Below are 16,462 nucleotides of genomic sequence, written 5' to 3'. Positions count from 1 at the left end.
ATTACTGATAAAAGACGATGGGTAACAGGCAATCTGTCTCTACAAGAAACTTTTATTTACGGATAAGAAGACTTTATTTACGTTTCCGACCTTCGTAATAGCGTGTTCATCCAAGATTTGTATCAGACACCAATCGCAATCTTAAGCGAGAATCATACACAGAGTAAAAGAAGAACATTTCAGCTGCTTCTCTTAAATACAGCTTAAATCTAGCATTGACTGTGTATGTTTCAGTGAAGACATATTCTGAGAATTGAGGTTAGGGATTTCACTTAGACTGGTCCTTCTTAATGGGCTCGTCCGGGACTTGAACCCGGGACCTCTCGCACCCGAAGCAAGAATCATCCCCCTAGACCAACAAGCCACTTTCTAGTGTTTATATGATGAAGAAGACATTTTTTACGTTTCTGACCTTTGTAAAAGTGGGCTCATCCAAGATTTGTAGCAGACACCAATCGCAATCTAAGCGAGAATCATACACAGAGATAAAGGAGGCAATTTCAGCTGCTTCTCTTAAATACTGCTTAAATCTAGCATTGGCTGTGTTTCAGTAAAGACACATTCGGAGAATTGTGTTGAAGGTTTTTACTTTGACTTTTCCTTTTTAAAGGTCGCACCCGAAGCGAGAATCATACCCCTAAAACAACGAGCCACTTTTAGCCGTATAGAATGCATTACTGATAAAAGACAATGGGTAACAGGCAATCTGTCTCCACAATAAACTTTTATTTACGGATGAGAAGACTTTATTTACGTTTCCGACCTTCGTAATAGCGGGTTCATCCAAGATTTGTATCAGACACTAATCGCACTCTTAAGCGAGAATCATACACAGAGTAAAAGAAGAACATTTCAGCTGCTTCTCTTAAATACAGGTTAAATCTAGCATTGACTGTGTATGTTTCAGTGAAGACATATTCTGAGAATTGTGGAAAAGGTTTTCCCTCGGACTGGTACTTTTTAAAGGGCTCGTCCGGGATTTGAACCTGGGACCTCTCGCACCCGAAGCGAGAATCATAACCCTAGACCAACGAGCCACTTTCTTGTGTATTTTTGATGAAGAAGACATTATTTACGTTCCTGACCTTTGTAAAAGTGGGCTCATCCAAGATTTGTAGCAGACACCAATCGCAATCTAAGCGAGAATCATACACAGAGATAAAGGAGGCAATTTCAGCTGCTTCTCTTAAATACTGCTTAAATCTAGCATTGGCTGTGTTTCAGTAAAGACACATTCGGAGAATTGTGTTGAAGGTTTTTACTTTGACTTTTCCTTTTTAAAGGTCGCACCCGAAGCGAGAATCATACCCCTAAAACAACGAGCCACTTTTAAGCGTATAGAATGCATTACTGATAAAAGACGATGGGTAACAGGCAATCTGTCTCTACAAGAAACTTTTATTTACGGATAAGAAGACTTTATTTACGTTTCCGACCTTCGTAATAGCGTGTTCATCCAAGATTTGTATCAGACACCAATCGCAATCTTAAGCGAGAATCATACACAGAGTAAAAGAAGAACATTTCAGCTGCTTCTCTTAAATACAGCTTAAATCTAGCATTGACTGTGTATGTTTCAGTGAAGACATATTCTGAGAATTGAGGTTAGGGATTTCACTTAGACTGGTCCTTCTTAATGGGCTCGTCCGGGACTTGAACCCGGGACCTCTCGCACCCGAAGCAAGAATCATCCCCCTAGACCAACAAGCCACTTTCTAGTGTTTATATGATGAAGAAGACATTTTTTACGTTTCTGACCTTTGTAAAAGTGGGCTCATCCAAGATTTGTAGCAGACACCAATCGCAATCTAAGCGAGAATCATACACAGAGATAAAGGAGGCAATTTCAGCTGCTTCTCTTAAATACTGCTTAAATCTAGCATTGGCTGTGTTTCAGTAAAGACACATTCGGAGAATTGTGTTGAAGGTTTTTACTTTGACTTTTCCTTTTTAAAGGTCGCACCCGAAGCGAGAATCATACCCCTAAAACAACGAGCCACTTTTAGCCGTATAGAATGCATTACTGATAAAAGACAATGGGTAACAGGCAATCTGTCTCCACAATAAACTTTTATTTACGGATGAGAAGACTTTATTTACGTTTCCGACCTTCGTAATAGCGGGTTCATCCAAGATTTGTATCAGACACTAATCGCACTCTTAAGCGAGAATCATACACAGAGTAAAAGAAGAACATTTCAGCTGCTTCTCTTAAATACAGGTTAAATCTAGCATTGACTGTGTATGTTTCAGTGAAGACATATTCTGAGAATTGTGGAAAAGGTTTTCCCTCGGACTGGTACTTTTTAAAGGGCTCGTCCGGGATTTGAACCTGGGACCTCTCGCACCCGAAGCGAGAATCATAACCCTAGACCAACGAGCCACTTTCTTGTGTATTTTTGATGAAGAAGACATTATTTACGTTCCTGACCTTTGTAAAAGTGGGCTCATCCAAGATTTGTAGCAGACACCAATCGCAATCTAAGCGAGAATCATACACAGAGATAAAGGAGGCAATTTCAGCTGCTTCTCTTAAATACTGCTTAAATATAGCATTGGCTGTGTTTCAGTAAAGACACATTCGGAGAATTGTGTTGAAGATTTTTACTTTGACTTTTCCTTTTTAAAGGTCGCACCCGAAGCGAGAATCATACCCCTAAAACAACGAGCCACTTTTAGCCGTATAGAATGTATTACTGATAAAAGACAATGGGTAACAGGCAATCTGTCTCCACAAGAAACTTTTATTTACGGATGAGAAGACTTTATTTACGTTTCCGACCTTCGTAATAGCGTGTTCATCCAAGATTTGTATCAGACACCAATCGCAATCTTAAGCGAGAATCATACACAGAGTAAAAGAAGAACATTTCAGCTGCTTCTCTTAAATACAGGTTAAATCTAGCATTGACTGTGTATGTTTCAGTGAAGACATATTCTGAGAATTGTGGAAAAGGTTTTCCCTCAGACTGGTCCTTTTTAAAGGGCTCGTCCGGGATTTGAACCTGGGACCTCTCGCACCCGAAGCGAGAATCATACCCCTAGACCAACGAGCCACTTTCTTGAGTATTTTTGATGAAGAAGACATTATTTACGTTCCTGACCTTTGTAAAAGTGGGCTCATCCAAGATTTGTAGCAGACACCAATCGCAATCTAAGCGAGAATCATACACAGAGATAAAGGAGGCAATTTCAGCTGCTTCTCTTAAATACTGCTTAAATATAGCATTGGCTGTGTTTCAGTAAAGACACATTCGGAGAATTGTGTTGAAGGTTTTTACTTTGACTTTTCCTTTTTAAAGGTCGCACCCGAAGCGAGAATCATACCCCTAAAACAACGAGCCACTTTTAGCCGTATAGAATGTATTACTGATAAAAGACAATGGGTAACAGGCAATCTGTCTCCACAAGAAACTTTTATTTACGGATGAGAAGACTTTATTTACGTTTCCGACCTTCGTAATAGCGGGTTCATCCAAGATTTGTATCAGACACCAATCGCACTCTTAAGCGAGAATCATACACAGAGTAAAAGAAGAACATTTCAGCTGCTTCTCTTAAATACAGGTTAAATCTAGCATTGACTGTGTATGTTTCAGTGAAGACATATTCTGAGAATTGTGGAAAAGGTTTTCCCTCGGACTGGTCCTTTTTAAAGGGCTCATCCGGGATTTGAACCCGGGACCTCTCGCACCCGAAGCGAGAATTATACCCCTAGACCAACGAGACACTTTCTTGTGTATTTTTGATGAAGAAGACATTATTTACGTTCCTGACCTTTGTAAAAGTGGGCTCATCCAAGATTTGTAGCAGACACCAATCGCAATCTAAGCGAGAATCATACACAGAGATAAAGGAGGCAATTTCAGCTGCTTCTCTTAAATACTGCTTAAATATAGCATTGGCTGTGTTTCAGTAAAGACACATTCGGAGAATTGTGTTGAAGGTTTTTACTTTGACTTTTCCTTTTTAAAGGTCGCACCCGAAGCGAGAATCATACCCCTAAAACAACGAGCCACTTTTAGCCGTATAGAATGTATTACTGATAAAAGACAATGGGTAACAGGCAATCTGTCTCCACAAGAAACTTTTATTTACGGATGAGAAGACTTTATTTACGTTTCCGACCTTCGTAATAGCGGGTTCATCCAAGATTTGTATCAGACACCAATCGCACTCTTAAGCGAGAATCATACACAGAGTAAAAGAAGAACATTTCAGCTGCTTCTCTTAAATACAGGTTAAATCTAGCATTGACTGTGTATGTTTCAGTGAAGACATATTCTGAGAATTGTGGAAAAGGTTTTCCCTCGGACTGGTCCTTTTTAAAGGGCTCATCCGGGATTTGAACCCGGGACCTCTCGCACCCGAAGCGAGAATTATACCCCTAGACCAACGAGACACTTTCTTGTGTATTTTTGATGAAGAAGACATTATTTACGTTCCTGACCTTTGTAAAAGTGGGCTCATCCAAGATTTGTAGCAGACACCAATCGCAATCTAAGCGAGAATCATACACAGAGATAAAGGAGGCAATTTCAGCTGCTTCTCTTAAATACTGCTTAAATATAGCATTGGCTGTGTTTCAGTAAAGACACATTCGGAGAATTGTGTTGAAGGTTTTTACTTTGACTTTTCCTTTTTAAAGGTCGCACCCGAAGCGAGAATCATACCCCTAAAACAACGAGCCACTGTTAAGCGTATAGAATGCATTACTGATAAAAGACGATGGGTTACAGGCAATCTGTCTCTACAAGAAACTTTTATTTACGGATAAGAAGACTTTATTTACGTTTCCGACCTTCGTAATAGCGTGTTCATCCAAGATTTGTATCAGACACCAATCGCAATCTTAAGCGAGAATCATACACAGAGTAAAAGAAGAACATTTCAGCTGCTTCTCTTAAATACAGCTTAAATCTAGCATTGACTGTGTATGTTTCAGTGAAGACATATTCTGAGAATTGAGGTTAAGGATTTCACTTAGACTGGTCCTTTTTAATGGGCTCGTCCGGGACTTGAACCCGGGACCTCTCTCACCCGAAGCAAGAATCATCCCCCTAGACCAACAAGCCACTTTCTAGTGTTTATATGATGAAGAAGACATTTTTTACGTTTCTGACCTTTGTAAAAGTGGGCTCATCCAAGATTTGTAGCAGACACCAATCGCAATCTAAGCGAGAATCATACACAGAGATAAAGGAGGCAATTTCAGCTGCTTCTCTTAAATACTGCTTAAATCTAGCATTGGCTGTGTTTCAGTAAAGACACATTCGGAGAATTGTGTTGAAGGTTTTTACTTTGACTTTTCCTTTTTAAAGGTCGCACCCGAAGCGAGAATCATACCCCTAAAACAACGAGCCACTTTTAGCCGTATAGAATGTATTACTGATAAAAAACAATGGGTAACAGGCAATCTGTCTCCACAATAAACTTTTATTTACGGATGAGAAGACTTTATTTACGTTTCCGACCTTCGTAATAGCGGGTTCATCCAAGATTTGTATCAGACAACAATCGCACTCTTAAGCGAGAATCATACACAGAGTAAAAGAAGAACATTTCAGCTGCTTCTCTTAAATACAGGTTAAATCTAGCATTGACTGTGTATGTTTCAGTGAAGACATATTCTGAGAATTGTGGAAAAGGTTTTCCCTCGGACTGGTCCTTTTTAAAGGGCTCGTCCGGGATTTGAACCTGGGACCTCTCGCACCCGAAGCGAGAATCATAACCCTAGACCAACGAGCCACTTTCTTGTGTATTTTTGATGAAGACGACATTATTTACGTTCCTGACCTTTGTAAAAGTGGGCTCATCCAAGATTTGTAGCAGACACCAATCGCAATCTAAGCGAGAATCATACACAGAGATAAAGGAGGCAATTTCAGCTGCTTCTCTTAAATACTGCTTAAATATAGCATTGGCTGTGTTTCAGTAAAGACACATTCGGAGAATTGTGTTGAAGGTTTTTACTTTGACTTTTCCTTTTTAAAGGTCGCACCCGAAGCGAGAATCATACCCCTTAAAACAACGAGCCACTTTTAAGCGTATAGAATGCATTACTGATAAAAGACAATGGGTAACAGGCAATCTGTCTCCACAAGAAACTTTTATTTACGGATGAGAAGACTTTATTTACGTTTCCGACCTTCGTAATAGCGGGTTCATCCAAGATTTGTATCAGACACCAATCGCACTCTTAAGCGAGAATCATACACAGAGTAAAAGAAGAACATTTCAGCTGCTTCTCTTAAATACAGGTTAAATCTAGCATTGACTGTGTATGTTTCAGTGAAGACATATTCTGAGAATTGTGGGAAAGGTTTTCCCTCGGACTGGTCCTTTTTAAAGGGCTCATCCGGGATTTGAACCCGGGACCTCTCGCACCCGAAGCGAGAATCATATCCCTAGACCAACGAGACACTTTCTTGTGTATTTTAGATGAAGAAGACATTATTTACGTTCCTGACCTTTGTAAAAGTGGGCTCATCCAAGATTTGTAGCAGACACCAATCGCAATCTAAGCGAGAATCATACACAGAGATAAAGGAGGCAATTTCAGCTGCTTCTCTTAAATACTGCTTAAATATAGCATTGGCTGTGTTTCAGTAAAGACACATTCGGAGAATTGTGTTGAAGGTTTTTACTTTGACTTTTCCTTTTTAAAGGTCGCACCCGAAGCGAGAATCATACCCCTAAAACAACGAGCCACTTTTAAGCGTATAGAATGCATTACTGATAAAAGACATTGGGTAACAGGCAATCTGTCTCTACAAGAAACTTTTATTTACGGATAAGAAGACTTTATTTACGTTTCCGACCTTCGTAATAGCGTGTTCATCCAAGATTTGTATCAGACACCAATCGCAATCTTAAGCGAGAATCATACACAGAGTAAAAGAAGAACATTTCAGCTGCTTCTCTTAAATACAGCTTAAATCTAGCATTGACTGTGTATGTTTCAGTGAAGACATATTCTGAGAATTGTGGAAAAGGTTTTCCCTCGGACTGGTCCTTTTTAAAGGGGTCGTCCGGGATTTGAACCCGGGACCTCTCGCACCCGAAGCGAGAATCATACCCCTAGACCAACGAGCCACTTTCTTGAGTATTTTTGATGAAGAAGACATTATTTACGTTCCTGACCTTTGTAAAAGTGGGCTCATCCAAGATTTGTAGCAGACACCAATCGCAATCTAAGCGAGAATCATACACAGAGATAAAGGAGGCAATTTCAGCTGCTTCTCTTAAATACTGCTTAAATATAGCATTGGCTGTGTTTCAGTAAAGACACATTCGGAGAATTGTGTTGAAGGTTTTTACTTTGACTTTTCCTTTTTAAAGGTCGCACCCGAAGCGAGAATCATACCCCTAAAACAACGAGCCACTTTTAAGCGTATAGAATGCATTACTGATAAAAGACATTGGGTAACAGGCAATCTGTCTCTACAAGAAACTTTTATTTACGGATAAGAAGACTTTATTTACGTTTCCGACCTTCGTAATAGCGGGTTCATCCAAGATTTGTATCAGACACCAATCGCAATCTTAAGCGAGAATCATACACAGAAAAGGTGTCCATTTCAGCTGCTTCTCTTAAATACAGCTTAAATCTAGCATTGACTGTGTATGTTTCAGTGAAGACATATTCTGAGAATTGTGGAAAAGGTTTTCCCTCGGACTGGTCCTTTTTAAAGGGGTCGTCCGGGATTTGAACCTGGGACCTCTCGCACCCGAAGCGAGAATCATACCCCTAGACCAACGAGCCACTTTCTTGAGTATTTTTGATGAAGAAGACATTATTTACGTTCCTGACCTTTGTAAAAGTGGGCTCATCCAAGATTTGTAGCAGACACCAATCGCAATCTAAGCGAGAATCATACACAGAGATAAAGGAGGCAATTTCAGCTGCTTCTCTTAAATACTGCTTAAATATAGCATTGGCTGTGTTTCAGTAAAGACACATTCGGAGAATTGTGTTGAAGGTTTTTACTTTGACTTTTCCTTTTTAAAGGTCGCACCCGAAGCGAGAATCATACCCCTAAAACAACGAGCCACTTTTAAGCGTATAGAATGCATTACTGATAAAAGACGATGGGTAACAGGCAATCTGTCTCTACAAGAAACTTTTATTTACGGATAAGAAGACTTTATTTACGTTTCCGACCTTCGTAATAGCGTGTTCATCCAAGATTTGTATCAGACACCAATCGGACTCTTAAGCGAGAATCATACACAGAGTAAAAGAAGAACATTTCAGCTGCTTCTCTTAAATACAGCTTAAATCTAGCATTGACTGTGTATGTTTCAGTGAAGACATATTCTGAGAATTGAGGTTAAGGATTTCACTTAGACTGGTCCTTTTTAATGGGCTCGTCCGGGACTTGAAGCCGGGACCTCTCGCACCCGAAGCAAGAATCATCCCCCTAGACCAGGGGTGTCAAACATACGGCCCGCGGGCCGGAACCGGCCCCCAAGGAGGTTCGATCAGGCCCGCAGGATAATTTGAAAGTGGAAAAAATGCATAAAAGACATGGAATTAATATTTTTAATTCGCTGCAATTCATGGATTATCCGCTAAGGGGCGCACTCTTTCCATCAGAGTAGAAGACAAGCCGCATCACTGAGACAGACTGAAAACAGCAGACGGTATCAATGCGCCATCTGCTGCTTGTTACGACGTTGTTAATACCTTGGTCTCTACCTCTCCGCTACACCCTCATTAGCCAAAATGTCGTTATCCAAACGGAGAAAAGTAGATAAGGAGTGTAGAATTTTCAAAGAAAAATGGACCACGTCCTATTTATTTACAGAGATGCACGGAAAACCTTCGTGCTTGGTGTGTTTGCAACAAGTTTCGGTATTTCGGTACCTTTAAAATGCTGCCTTAGATACTGTTTGCATTGAAAGAATACAGCTCTGTGAAGATGAATCCTTACTGTGGTGATTTAAAAAATGTGCACTTTAATGTTAGTCAGCAGCTTCAAAACAAAAGTTGTGTGATGGAATTCTACTGTTCATACAACTCCATAAATTTTCAGTATGTATTGTATGTGTATGTATGTTTCATGTATGAAGTTTACAGATTTACAGGACAGGCGAACACTTTCTTCATTACACATTTAAAATCACTCTCCTTAGTTTGTAAGGTGTACGCAGGGATTACATTTAGATTTTATATGCGTATGTGTAAGTGGTTTAAAAATTCCTTTCTTTAAAAGTCTCATTTAATCTTAAAGTGCATTACTATATTTTTCAGTACCAATTAAAGTTTTGTGCCTTTGTACAATCAGTGGGATCAGTTGCAATGCATATTTGTGAATGATAAAAGTAAATTGCACATTTGTCTAAGGAAATATGAGGTGTTTCATGAAATGTTTTGTAAAAGGATAGTTCATTAAATTTCAATATTTTCCTAATGTTCTTGTGCTTCTTTACACCAAAACAAAGGAAAGACATGATATTTTGGTTATTTATAGCAGAGTATGGTATAATTTTAATGGTCCGGCCCACTTGACATCTCCCTAGGCCGTATGTGGCCCACGATGCGAAATGAGTTTGACACCCCTGCCCTAGACCAACAAGCCACTTTCTAGTGTTTATATGATGAAGAAGACATTTTTTACGTTTCTGACCTTTGTTAAAGTGGGCTCATCCAAGATTTGTAGCAGACACCAATCGCAATCTAAGCGAGAATCATACACAGAGATAAAGGAGGCAATTTCAGCTGCTTCTCTTAAATACTGCTTAAATCTAGCATTGGCTGTGTTTCAGTAAAGACACATTCGGAGAATTGTGTTGAAGGTTTTTACTTTGACTTTTCCTTTTTAAAGGTCGCACCCGAAGCGAGAATCATACCCCTAAAACAACGAGCCACTTTTAGCCTTATAGAATGTATTACTGATAAAAGACAATGGGTAACAGGCAATCTGTCTCCACAAGAAACTTTTATTTACGGATGAGAAGACTTTATTTACGTTTCCGACCTTCGTAATAGCGGGTTCATCCAAGATTTGTATCAGACACCAATCGCACTCTTAAGCGAGAATCATACACAGAGTAAAAGAAGAACATTTCAGCTGCTTCTCTTAAATACAGGTTAAATCTAGCATTGACTGTGTATGTTTCAGTGAAGACATATTCTGAGAATTGTGGAAAAGGTTTTCCCTCGGACTGGTCCTTTTTAAAGGGCTCATCCGGGATTTGAACCCGGGACCTCTCGCACCCGAAGCGAGAATCATACCCCTAGACCAACGAGACACTTTCTTGTGTATTTTTGATGAAGAAGACATTATTTACGTTCCTGACCTTTGTAAAAGTGGGCTCATCCAAGATTTGTAGCAGACACCAATCGCAATCTAAGCGAGAATCATACACAGAGATAAAGGAGGCAATTTCAGCTGCTTCTCTTAAATACTGCTTAAATATAGCATTGGCTGTGTTTCAGTAAAGACACATTCGGAGAATTGTGTTGAAGGTTTTTACTTTGACTTTTCCTTTTTAAAGGTCGCACCCGAAGCGAGAATCATACCCCTAAAACAACGAGCCACTGTTAAGCGTATAGAATGCATTACTGATAAAAGACGATGGGTTACAGGCAATCTGTCTCTACAAGAAACTTTTATTTACGGATAAGAAGACTTTATTTACGTTTCCGACCTTCGTAATAGCGTGTTCATCCAAGATTTGTATCAGACACCAATCGCAATCTTAAGCGAGAATCATACACAGAGTAAAAGAAGAACATTTCAGCTGCTTCTCTTAAATACAGCTTAAATCTAGCATTGACTGTGTATGTTTCAGTGAAGACATATTCTGAGAATTGAGGTTAAGGATTTCACTTAGACTGGTCCTTTTTAATGGGCTCGTCCGGGACTTGAACCCGGGACCTCTCTCACCCGAAGCAAGAATCATCCCCCTAGACCAACAAGCCACTTTCTAGTGTTTATATGATGAAGAAGACATTTTTTACGTTTCTGACCTTTGTAAAAGTGGGCTCATCCAAGATTTGTAGCAGACACCAATCGCAATCTAAGCGAGAATCATACACAGAGATAAAGGAGGCAATTTCAGCTGCTTCTCTTAAATACTGCTTAAATCTAGCATTGGCTGTGTTTCAGTAAAGACACATTCGGAGAATTGTGTTGAAGGTTTTTACTTTGACTTTTCCTTTTTAAAGGTCGCACCCGAAGCGAGAATCATACCCCTAAAACAACGAGCCACTTTTAGCCGTATAGAATGTATTACTGATAAAAAACAATGGGTAACAGGCAATCTGTCTCCACAATAAACTTTTATTTACGGATGAGAAGACTTTATTTACGTTTCCGACCTTCGTAATAGCGGGTTCATCCAAGATTTGTATCAGACAACAATCGCACTCTTAAGCGAGAATCATACACAGAGTAAAAGAAGAACATTTCAGCTGCTTCTCTTAAATACAGGTTAAATCTAGCATTGACTGTGTATGTTTCAGTGAAGACATATTCTGAGAATTGTGGAAAAGGTTTTCCCTCGGACTGGTCCTTTTTAAAGGGCTCGTCCGGGATTTGAACCTGGGACCTCTCGCACCCGAAGCGAGAATCATAACCCTAGACCAACGAGCCACTTTCTTGTGTATTTTTGATGAAGACGACATTATTTACGTTCCTGACCTTTGTAAAAGTGGGCTCATCCAAGATTTGTAGCAGACACCAATCGCAATCTAAGCGAGAATCATACACAGAGATAAAGGAGGCAATTTCAGCTGCTTCTCTTAAATACTGCTTAAATATAGCATTGGCTGTGTTTCAGTAAAGACACATTCGGAGAATTGTGTTGAAGGTTTTTACTTTGACTTTTCCTTTTTAAAGGTCGCACCCGAAGCGAGAATCATACCCCTAAAACAACGAGCCACTTTTAAGCGTATAGAATGCATTACTGATAAAAGACAATGGGTAACAGGCAATCTGTCTCCACAAGAAACTTTTATTTACGGATGAGAAGACTTTATTTACGTTTCCGACCTTCGTAATAGCGGGTTCATCCAAGATTTGTATCAGACACCAATCGCACTCTTAAGCGAGAATCATACACAGAGTAAAAGAAGAACATTTCAGCTGCTTCTCTTAAATACAGGTTAAATCTAGCATTGACTGTGTATGTTTCAGTGAAGACATATTCTGAGAATTGTGGGAAAGGTTTTCCCTCGGACTGGTCCTTTTTAAAGGGCTCATCCGGGATTTGAACCCGGGACCTCTCGCACCCGAAGCGAGAATCATATCCCTAGACCAACGAGACACTTTCTTGTGTATTTTAGATGAAGAAGACATTATTTACGTTCCTGACCTTTGTAAAAGTGGGCTCATCCAAGATTTGTAGCAGACACCAATCGCAATCTAAGCGAGAATCATACACAGAGATAAAGGAGGCAATTTCAGCTGCTTCTCTTAAATACTGCTTAAATATAGCATTGGCTGTGTTTCAGTAAAGACACATTCGGAGAATTGTGTTGAAGGTTTTTACTTTGACTTTTCCTTTTTAAAGGTCGCACCCGAAGCGAGAATCATACCCCTAAAACAACGAGCCACTTTTAAGCGTATAGAATGCATTACTGATAAAAGACATTGGGTAACAGGCAATCTGTCTCTACAAGAAACTTTTATTTACGGATAAGAAGACTTTATTTACGTTTCCGACCTTCGTAATAGCGTGTTCATCCAAGATTTGTATCAGACACCAATCGCAATCTTAAGCGAGAATCATACACAGAGTAAAAGAAGAACATTTCAGCTGCTTCTCTTAAATACAGCTTAAATCTAGCATTGACTGTGTATGTTTCAGTGAAGACATATTCTGAGAATTGTGGAAAAGGTTTTCCCTCTGACTGGTCCTTTTTAAAGGGGTCGTCCGGGATTTGAACCCGGGACCTCTCGCACCCGAAGCGAGAATCATACCCCTAGACCAACGAGCCACTTTCTTGAGTATTTTTGATGAAGAAGACATTATTTACGTTCCTGACCTTTGTAAAAGTGGGCTCATCCAAGATTTGTAGCAGACACCAATCGCAATCTAAGCGAGAATCATACACAGAGATAAAGGAGGCAATTTCAGCTGCTTCTCTTAAATACTGCTTAAATATAGCATTGGCTGTGTTTCAGTAAAGACACATTCGGAGAATTGTGTTGAAGGTTTTTACTTTGACTTTTCCTTTTTAAAGGTCGCACCCGAAGCGAGAATCATACCCCTAAAACAACGAGCCACTTTTAAGCGTATAGAATGCATTACTGATAAAAGACATTGGGTAACAGGCAATCTGTCTCTACAAGAAACTTTTATTTACGGATAAGAAGACTTTATTTACGTTTCCGACCTTCGTAATAGCGTGTTCATCCAAGATTTGTATCAGACACCAATCGCAATCTTAAGCGAGAATCATACACAGAGTAAAAGAAGAACATTTCAGCTGCTTCTCTTAAATACAGCTTAAATCTAGCATTGACTGTGTATGTTTCAGTGAAGACATATTCTGAGAATTGTGGAAAAGGTTTTCCCTCGGACTGGTCCTTTTTAAAGGGGTCGTCCGGGATTTGAACCTGGGACCTCTCGCACCCGAAGCGAGAATCATACCCCTAGACCAACGAGCCACTTTCTTGAGTATTTTTGATGAAGAAGACATTATTTACGTTCCTGACCTTTGTAAAAGTGGGCTCATCCAAGATTTGTAGCAGACACCAATCGCAATCTAAGCGAGAATCATACACAGAGATAAAGGAGGCAATTTCAGCTGCTTCTCTTAAATACTGCTTAAATATAGCATTGGCTGTGTTTCAGTAAAGACACATTCGGAGAATTGTGTTGAAGGTTTTTACTTTGACTTTTCCTTTTTAAAGGTCGCACCCGAAGCGAGAATCATACCCCTAAAACAACGAGCCACTTTTAAGCGTATAGAATGCATTACTGATAAAAGACGATGGGTAACAGGCAATCTGTCTCTACAAGAAACTTTTATTTACGGATAAGAAGACTTTATTTACGTTTCCGACCTTCGTAATAGCGTGTTCATCCAAGATTTGTATCAGACACCAATCGGACTCTTAAGCGAGAATCATACACAGAGTAAAAGAAGAACATTTCAGCTGCTTCTCTTAAATACAGCTTAAATCTAGCATTGACTGTGTATGTTTCAGTGAAGACATATTCTGAGAATTGAGGTTAAGGATTTCACTTAGACTGGTCCTTTTTAATGGGCTCGTCCGGGACTTGAAGCCGGGACCTCTCGCACCCGAAGCAAGAATCATCCCCCTAGACCAGGGGTGTCAAACATACGGCCCGCGGGCCGGAACCGGCCCCCAAGGAGGTTCGATCAGGCCCGCAGGATAATTTGAAAGTGGAAAAAATGCATAAAAGACATGGAATTAATATTTTTAATTCGCTGCAATTCATGGATTATCCGCTAAGGGGCGCACTCTTTCCATCAGAGTAGAAGACAAGCCGCATCACTGAGACAGACTGAAAACAGCAGACGGTATCAATGCGCCATCTGCTGCTTGTTACGACGTTGTTAATACCTTGGTCTCTACCTCTCCGCTACACCCTCATTAGCCAAAATGTCGTTATCCAAACGGAGAAAAGTAGATAAGGAGTGTAGAATTTTCAAAGAAAAATGGACCACGTCCTATTTATTTACAGAGATGCACGGAAAACCTTCGTGCTTGGTGTGTTTGCAACAAGTTTCGGTATTTCGGTACCTTTAAAATGCTGCCTTAGATACTGTTTGCATTGAAAGAATACAGCTCTGTGAAGATGAATCCTTACTGTGGTGATTTAAAAAATGTGCACTTTAATGTTAGTCAGCAGCTTCAAAACAAAAGTTGTGTGATGGAATTCTACTGTTCATACAACTCCATAAATTTTCAGTATGTATTGTATGTGTATGTATGTTTCATGTATGAAGTTTACAGATTTACAGGACAGGCGAACACTTTCTTCATTACACATTTAAAATCACTCTCCTTAGTTTGTAAGGTGTACGCAGGGATTACATTTAGATTTTATATGCGTATGTGTAAGTGGTTTAAAAATTCCTTTCTTTAAAAGTCTCATTTAATCTTAAAGTGCATTACTATATTTTTCAGTACCAATTAAAGTTTTGTGCCTTTGTACAATCAGTGGGATCAGTTGCAATGCATATTTGTGAATGATAAAAGTAAATTGCACATTTGTCTAAGGAAATATGAGGTGTTTCATGAAATGTTTTGTAAAAGGATAGTTCATTAAATTTCAATATTTTCCTAATGTTCTTGTGCTTCTTTACACCAAAACAAAGGAAAGACATGATATTTTGGTTATTTATAGCAGAGTATGGTATAATTTTAATGGTCCGGCCCACTTGACATCTCCCTAGGCCGTATGTGGCCCACGATGCGAAATGAGTTTGACACCCCTGCCCTAGACCAACAAGCCACTTTCTAGTGTTTATATGATGAAGAAGACATTTTTTACGTTTCTGACCTTTGTTAAAGTGGGCTCATCCAAGATTTGTAGCAGACACCAATCGCAATCTAAGCGAGAATCATACACAGAGATAAAGGAGGCAATTTCAGCTGCTTCTCTTAAATACTGCTTAAATCTAGCATTGGCTGTGTTTCAGTAAAGACACATTCGGAGAATTGTGTTGAAGGTTTTTACTTTGACTTTTCCTTTTTAAAGGTCGCACCCGAAGCGAGAATCATACCCCTAAAACAACGAGCCACTTTTAGCCTTATAGAATGTATTACTGATAAAAGACAATGGGTAACAGGCAATCTGTCTCCACAAGAAACTTTTATTTACGGATGAGAAGACTTTATTTACGTTTCCGACCTTCGTAATAGCGGGTTCATCCAAGATTTGTATCAGACACCAATCGCACTCTTAAGCGAGAATCATACACAGAGTAAAAGAAGAACATTTCAGCTGCTTCTCTTAAATACAGGTTAAATCTAGCATTGACTGTGTATGTTTCAGTGAAGACATATTCTGAGAATTGTGGAAAAGGTTTTCCCTCGGACTGGTCCTTTTTAAAGGGCTCATCCGGGATTTGAACCCGGGACCTCTCGCACCCGAAGCGAGAATCATACCCCTAGACCAACGAGACACTTTCTTGTGTATTTTTGATGAAGAAGACATTATTTACGTTCCTGACCTTTGTAAAAGTGGGCTCATCCAAGATTTGTAGCAGACACCAATCGCAATCTAAGCGAGAATCATACCCCTAAAACAACGAGCCACTTTTAGCCGTATAGAATGTATTACTGATAAAAGACAATGGGTAACAGGCAATCTGTCTCCACAAGAAACTTTTATTTACGGATGAGAAGACTTTATTTACGTTTCCGACCTTCGTAATAGCGGGTTCATCCAAGATTTGTATCAGACACCAATCGCACTCTTAAGCGAGAATCATACACAGAGTAAAAGAAGAACATTTCAGCTGCTTCTCTTA

General features: G+C 39.6%; 7 non-coding genes across 7 annotated transcripts; all 7 read right to left on the bottom strand.

The window, feature by feature from the left end:
* Nucleotides 1–292: 292 nt before the first annotated feature.
* Nucleotides 293–364, bottom strand: trnap-cgg (transfer RNA proline (anticodon CGG)). The gene has a single exon. It is a non-coding gene; the product is annotated as a tRNA-Pro (tRNA).
* Nucleotides 365–1,638: 1,274 nt separating this feature from the next.
* Nucleotides 1,639–1,710, bottom strand: trnap-cgg (transfer RNA proline (anticodon CGG)). Its single transcript has one exon. It is a non-coding gene; the product is annotated as a tRNA-Pro (tRNA).
* A 1,274-nt stretch (nt 1,711–2,984) lies between these two features.
* On the bottom strand, nt 2,985–3,056 carry trnap-cgg (transfer RNA proline (anticodon CGG)). Its single transcript has one exon. It is a non-coding gene; the product is annotated as a tRNA-Pro (tRNA).
* Nucleotides 3,057–7,023: 3,967 nt separating this feature from the next.
* Nucleotides 7,024–7,095, bottom strand: trnap-cgg (transfer RNA proline (anticodon CGG)). The gene has a single exon. It is a non-coding gene; the product is annotated as a tRNA-Pro (tRNA).
* Nucleotides 7,096–10,185: 3,090 nt separating this feature from the next.
* trnap-cgg (transfer RNA proline (anticodon CGG)) lies at nt 10,186–10,257 on the bottom strand. Its single transcript has one exon. It is a non-coding gene; the product is annotated as a tRNA-Pro (tRNA).
* A 2,620-nt stretch (nt 10,258–12,877) lies between these two features.
* trnap-cgg (transfer RNA proline (anticodon CGG)) lies at nt 12,878–12,949 on the bottom strand. The gene has a single exon. It is a non-coding gene; the product is annotated as a tRNA-Pro (tRNA).
* A 3,093-nt stretch (nt 12,950–16,042) lies between these two features.
* Nucleotides 16,043–16,114, bottom strand: trnap-cgg (transfer RNA proline (anticodon CGG)). Its single transcript has one exon. It is a non-coding gene; the product is annotated as a tRNA-Pro (tRNA).
* Between the last annotated feature and the right edge of the window lie 348 nt (nt 16,115–16,462).

The sequence above is a fragment of the Salvelinus alpinus genome, chromosome 28 (genome assembly GCF_045679555.1).
Source record: "Salvelinus alpinus chromosome 28, SLU_Salpinus.1, whole genome shotgun sequence".
NCBI lineage: Eukaryota > Metazoa > Chordata > Actinopteri > Salmoniformes > Salmonidae > Salvelinus > Salvelinus alpinus.
This window is presented reverse-complemented; position numbering and strand designations above follow the sequence as displayed.